A 7,375-nucleotide genomic window follows, 5' to 3' on the forward strand; every position below is an offset into this window, starting at 1 on the left:
GGCGTTTCCTCCGCCTTGTCATGCTCGCCGCGGGGGAAACAATAGAGCGAGGCTACGGAGATACACATTTATTTATTATAGATGTAGTATATATTTAACGTATTATATGTGTGCTATATACGTGTAGCTTATCTTCAGCGTCATGGAAAAAGCGTGCCGCTGCTGCGCGCTACGTGGAGGGTGGATCGGGCACAGATACGCTCCCAAAGGGTTTTAGGTTAACCCCCCCCCCCAAAAAAAAAATACATAAAAAATACGCTGTGGAAGGGTTTTGGGTTTCCCCGGAGGAATGGAGAGGAAAGCAGCACATGTCGTCTGGTGTGGAAGGAAAACCCGTGCTCGAAGGATGGAGAGGCTCTTKGAATGTAGTCGCAATCTTCCTGGTTTTTAGCTCTTTCCATTATAAGTATGGGTTTTACTTTTATCRTGTCTGTGTTGTAAATACACCTGTGAATGATTACTGCTGTTTGTTAATTTGAAAATCTTTTGTCAGTCTTCATCTGAGTCTACCCAAATAATCGTTTCAGGGAAAAGAGTAATTTCTAATGCCAGAGAGGGACTTCCCAACTTGAAAAAGTTGAACAAATGTTCATGAAAATRTTGATACATTCTGTTTCTCCCCATGGCATCTTAAAGTGAGACAGTTTTCAGACTGTCATTTAAAAATGACAGTTTTCAGCAAGTTTCAAGCAGCATGTCTTATGATGAATAAAACATTCAGGGTTTGATTCTTTTAGAGTGATGGATTTTGGGAAATAGGTTATTTCCAATTAAATACCGTTCCTATTAGTATCAAAAAATATTCAAAGATTAAAATGTATTTCAATTAAGTGCATGGGGAAAAAGTAGGCTAAAATGCAGATTAATCAGCACAATAGTGTGTTTACTTTTTGAGGACATTCTCAATAATGGAAAAGAATCTGACAAAAAGTAGGCACTGACATAATTTCAGTGTTAGGAAATCATTTTCTAGGATTCAAGAATTATGGAATCTTTCTTTCAAAATCAAGTTTCTAATAGGAGATAAATCTAAACTCTAGTTTTTCCAGAGTCCATGTACATTTAAGCGCTGTAAAATTTCTCATCATCAGATAACACTGTTTGGCTCTTCTGTACATGGGGATGCAAGGCAGCAAGAAACTGGGAGGAGTGGAGTGAAGAAACAAGGGGAGAACTTTTATAGCCACRTTCTAATGTCATGCTTATCACCGTAGTGTTTGTGCTTGCTTTCCTTAAACTCTTGGACCCAACACCTCAGCAATGACAAAGGCCAGGTAGGGCCCTTGGAACGTTCTTCCCTTTCTCTGGGCTCCGTGGGCTGCACGGCCTCCTCTGTGTACCCCAGCTGCAATTGTTCTGCGGGCAAAAGCAGCAGCTGCCACTTCACTAAACACAGCAGCCTCTAGACAAACAAACTCGCTTTAAGACAGAGTTTGTGGATCCAAAAACTATTCCTTAGACCTGCTGGGGCAAAGACTGTCAGGCTCAAAAGCATTTCTTGGACTCGGTTTGAACCACGGCAGCAGGTGGACCACACTAGGTTATGCAATGCAGTTAATGTCTTTTTGGGAGGTAACTGTTCTGTCATGGTCTCTACAAGGGAAGGAATCCCTAGCTTGGAAAGATTTATTTTAAACAGTTTGGGTTAGATCAAGAGTTTCTCTTCAGAACAGTCGCCTGGTTTGTGACAGTCCGGGACTTAGGGACTTCTCCAAAAAAAAAAAAAAAAAGGGAAGTCGTTTGATATGATTTTTTCCTGACAGTTTATCCAGTAATACCTTCCTGTATTGAACTTATGACCCAATATTGTGTTTGATCTCCTCCTGGCTCTCATGTTGGAAGAGAAGGGAAAAATTGCTCCCTGTTCACTCCTCCTGTGCTGTTTRTGATCATACGGATTTCTTAAATACTTGGTCTGTTGTTTTTGTCCAAGCTGAAGAATCTTGATCTAGTTAGTTGATGTGTGAATGTAATCCATTCTGTGCTGCAGCTGATCCTTATTAACACATACGTGATGAGGTAGAACAGGAGAAGGTTTGGGGAAGGTGAAAGAAGAGAGGACCAGAGAGTTTATACATGTTGGGAGGAGTGGAACTGCACAATGTATTCTGTATGTGTATGCTTCACATATTTTTGGAATGGTATAATGAATATTTCTATTTTGTTCTCCATTCCTCATCTCTCTCCTATTGTTTGCCTCTTTTTTGGCTGCCTCTAGGCTGGTGTTTTCATGGAACTGTTTTAACCAGAACCTCTTTCCAAATAGTTAATTAATTCAGAGCTCATTATTGTGTATGTAAAATTAGAATTTTTCCCCTGATCATGTTACTTCTCTTTTATTAAGACTGAAAATAATTTTTAGTGATTTTAATGTTTACTCAGTGTTTTAAGATTCTTTCACACCTTTATGTATGCTTTTAGTACATCACATTTGTTTTATCATCAGTAGGTTTTGTTGCTTCATTAATCCTGCCTTATTCTTTAACATATTTATAATCTCATCTAGAAAAAAAAACCTAGCATGGAACCCTGTGTGGGGTTCACTAGTCACCTACTTCCATTCAGAAAAATGATCAGTTATTTCTCTGTTTCTTTCCTGTGTTCTAATCATTTATCGGTAATAGGACCTTCTTTCTTGTCTCATAGCAGCTTAGTTTCTTTAGGAGATTTTGGTTGAAAGCCTGTGGAAATCAAACATTAACAGTATTAACTGGTCTCTGTCTATTGCAACTCCTTCAAAGAATTCTGATAGATTTGTGAGTCATGACTTCTGTTAGTAGAAGAGGCTCTTTCCAGTACATATTGTATGTATTTAGAAAAAGTAAGGGTAGGGGGCATACATTTTTGAGTGAAATATGGTTTGGTGGGGTGTGTTCATCTAAGAAAGTTCCATCTTTAATACAGACACCTTTTATGTCTACTGTGGAGCGTCCGCTCAGTGAAGTTCTTGGCCATAGTTTTTATGCTGARGCAATTTTCTGGATAGCTTGGAAGTAGCCTCGGAACCATTTAATGTTGTTAAATCACTGTTCACTCAAAAGCTAGAGCAGAAAACAGGCTTCATTCACTTGAGTGATTCATGTTGTTGAGCAGATGCACTGTAGTATTGAGCACTGGTTGGAATTTTGCAAGCATTGAAATGATCATGGCCCAGTATAATTCACTCTCTTCCCAGAGGAGAATAGTGACTTAAAAAGGTGCAAGTAAGTGAGACTAGCTCATCATCTGCCCTGAGTTTTCCAACCAACTAGCAAAAAGCATTAGTCTTGGCTTTGACTGTATGAGACTTAACAGCAGTAGGAAGTCAAAGGGCATTCACACGGTACTGGTTGAACTGATTAACTGTGGCTGTAAAACAGAAAAATTCTTTGTGTTTACAAGCCTTCCTCTATATTTTTTTCTGTCCAGCAGTCTCTTAAGTTTTTTCTTAACTAGGGTCAACAAGCATTCATGCATTAGCTGATTACATTCAAGTACTGGACTATCTTAGTGGTAACAGTGTGTGGTGGTTGCACTACAAAATACGCATTTTACCTGTTGTTTATATTGCTGCTGTGATAGTCATATGATAGATGCTTATTTGCAGCAACACCTGAGAGTGCTGTAGAACCTTAAAAGCATTATGTTTTTTTCCACTGTGCCAACCCTCTGCAGAAACAGTATCATGACTTCTCCATACAGTCAGCTGCAGACTACTGTGTGGAAGTCACCTCCCCTTATGAAAGTCAGTCAGAGCAGTTTCCAAATTCGTTTTGTTTAAAGACTATCCGGGAGGAGAGACTGCAATTACAACAGAAGACTGCCTAGAGATTTGTGCCGTATATAACATGTCATGCACAGGTATAGGTTCCCATTGAAGGTTTGTATTTTCCCGTCAGTTATCACGGAGTGCCATCTTCAAATACTTTGCTGCTGTTGATGTTAATTCTATCAGAAAAAAACAGTAAATATTTGTTGCCAGATAAGATCATAAAAGTAGCACTGCAGAGATTAAATTTATCAATAAAGATTTTAAAATGTTTTTAAAACCTACAGCTTTTCTGGCTAGCTCAAACTGACTATAACAACTAAAGCTATGTCTATTGTAGAAATATGGTCAACATAGAGCTTGCAGTGAACTGAAATGCAGGGAATTGACACTATTAATAATGTAGTGTTAAAAGGTGCTATATTTTCTTCTATTTCCTTGAACACAGCTTCAGGAAAAAGTAGTTTCTAAGGGCAGTTACAGAGCTTTAAATTAAGAAGTACTAAACATGCTCTCCTTTGCCATAGTGAGATCTATCTATGCCAAACACAGTTGTGACACAGAGCCAAGTACTTTTCTAAGGAAAATGTCCCAAGAATTCAAAGCATGTATATGCTGTTCCAGACACTGTCAAGAGCCAAAGAGATGAGAGAGATGAGAGGTAAAGTGTAACAAAGGCTTCAAATGTGCTTGCCCAGCAGGAAAAAACGATGACTTCGGTTTTGGGGCTATGGTGCTATTCCTTTAGCTGAACTAAATGAATGCTGACCTGTCATTACCTTTGAGTGATCTATCTGTGTTTTGCTTGTTCTGTCTTGAAGTTCTCTGGGTTTTTTTGTTCTTGTTTTTCCATGTTACTCAGCCCTCTGCTGACTTTCCATGATTTTGTCCTTATTTTGTTATAAAATAAACAATTGCTTCTTATCTGAAGCCATGAGTCAAAACGGAACCAAGGTGATGATATATTTCAAATTCAAGCAAAAAAAAAAGGGAATTTAGTGTATATAATTACTGTTTTATATTGTGTTCTATGTTCTCAGGAATTGGTTGTATATTAAACCGTGTTAGAGGCTGCTGAAAACTCACAGTGGTTTCTCTCTGAAATACTTTTTAACTTCTGCAAGCCTTAATTAAAAAAAAAAAATTGTTACTTGGCTATTCTAAAGCTTTACTCAAATCATGCCTGTCCACTAGTATTTGGTGGCATTTACTCTCAGGAAAAGTGCCAACATATGGCATGTTACTCAAGCATGAAATAATTGGTCCTGAGGCAAACTGTCAGGTTTTATATTACCTTAATAGAACTTTTTTTAAAGCAAGCCTGCTAGGTGGAGTCAAAACATTGAAGCCATGTGAATGTTGATTGCAGTTACCTGGTGAGTATGTTCTTTACATGTACAGTACTGGCTTCCAGCATGCATCACTATTTCTACTGCAGCCTGTAAGRCTTGGAAGTGTTTATTTACTCAGATCTGCTATTTCAAAAGATAGAAAGATCAAAATGGTCATTTTGTTGTTCATGTTCTTAAAATTAACAGCTTTTGCAAAACTTCATACAGTAAATTGCTMTTTGAAAAATAAATTCATTGTGTTCATGGTGGTTTTCAAATCTATTCTTATTTATATATTAGAAGTACCCCCTCAACGTGTATATGAGGTACAGCTAAATAAGTGTCTTCATATCTATTTGCCCTCAGACTATTTAAAAATCAGAAGGTGCCAAAGTATCTTAGTGGTTTTGCGTTAGAAAGAAACTTTTACATTTTGATATAATTTTTAAGATAAGAATCATTTTTTTGACTTCTGGAAATGCACAAAAAGCCTAAGATTGTGTTTTGTTTAAACTCAGTATGCACAGCTTGGAAGAATAAATTTTCAGTGCTGAATCATCTGAGATCAGACTTTTTCTTTCTTTTTTTAATCTACTGCCTTGGTTCCCACTTTACCCCTGATGCCGTTGTCCCAGACCTTTTATGTCAGCAGCAATATAGTTTTCTGTTCTACACAAATCCGATATACTTTGATTCTTGCATGGCTATATGGAGCTGTCAGATTTATGAGCAAGTACAAGAAAAACTGGCTGTATGTGTTTCTCAAAAATCCATAAATAAATAACATCTTAAATTATTCTGTAGAATTTTACTTGCCGTTGTAAGTAATACTGTTTGGGTGGAGATTAATTTGAAAACTAATAAAGCTTTTAAAGCATCTTGGATAGAATTATAGCTATCAATATGTAATCAGAGTTAAATGAGGTGACAGACTTGAGTCTTGACCACATTATAAAGTGAATATTAGTAGTAGGAGCATCTTGTGAACAAGTTTGCGGGGTTTTTTTGTTTGCATTTTCTAAAGCCAGTACTACCCTTTGCTGATTCTGCTTCATAGGTTGTGGGTTTTTTAGCCTTACTTTCRTAGTGGCCTATTAAAAAGGATTGTTTGGCACATTCCTGTCATGAAACATTGTTTTGAAACAAAACCAGACTTACGTAAATGTTTAAAATACTTAATGCATGAGTTAAAAATCAGCTGGTAAATTTAATTGCTTTGCTTGTCTGCTGCAGTTATGTTTGCTGCTCTAATAAAGTATTACAAAGGTAATACTCTTCTTTCTAAAATCAAATCAAATTTGTATTTTCCAGAAGCAACAAGTAATCAAATTTTAGATTTATTGGCAAAATAAATTGTCTGGCATTCTGGCAAAAATAGCAGTCTTTCATACCTGATTGCAGTCTGTAACTTAGATGCTTTGTTTTCTAAACTGCTTAAAAATCCTCTTGTAAAAGCTCAGCAGCTACTTCTAAGTTATTATTCAACTTACACTGCTTTTGGTTGAAATTTTCATTATTGCTGCTTTTGGAATTGGTAACTTAGTGCCATAATTTGTTGCTTTGGTGAGCAACAGCTGCTTCTAGACTCTTTGCGGTAGCTTGAAAGTCCAAACAAAGTCCCCTGTGTTCTTCTTTCCCAGAATCTCATTGATAGCTGATGCAGTGCACGATGCGTAGCATGTTCCAGGCTGCCCTGTAGGTCATTCCATTGACAGTATTAGATCCCATAGGACTCATTTAAGAGACTTGCACTGCCTCTGCCCTCCTCCCCCCCCTTTTTTTTAAGAGCTATTTAAGCATTCATGGTAAAAATGTAAGGTACATAACGGTGCTGTAATGTTGAAGAACCGCACAGGAACACAGACAATGGAAGGAGCACGTGGGGAGATCCAGTCTAGTCTTGTGCTACCTTAGACAACTAAGTGATAGCCCTTTTATAAGTTCATCAAACTCCAACTAAAAATAGTTAGGAAGTTTTTATTTCCATGGGGCTTATTGGGCAGCTATTTCTGAATCTCACTGCCCTGATTGTTACAGATGTCTCTTTAAATTCTAGCTTGAGAGTATTCCTGACCAATTTATTAGTTTGTTCTTATGTGAGTGTTGCCTTTTAGCATCAATAATTCTTTTCAGTTCCTAGTGTTTAACCTTAGATRTACTTAATGACAACAATCATCCTGAATCTCTTTTATTGCTAGACTAAGCCCATGCATTTCACATGCATTTCCTAGCAGTAATTCTGGCTTAAATGGCTGTTGGTACACTTTTGATCCTTCCTTTCTGCAAGCACAACTGC

This window comes from Rhea americana, unplaced genomic scaffold, assembly GCF_003343005.1.
Source record: "Rhea americana isolate MKP2758 unplaced genomic scaffold, rheAme1 scaffold_77, whole genome shotgun sequence".
Lineage (NCBI taxonomy): Eukaryota > Metazoa > Chordata > Aves > Rheiformes > Rheidae > Rhea > Rhea americana.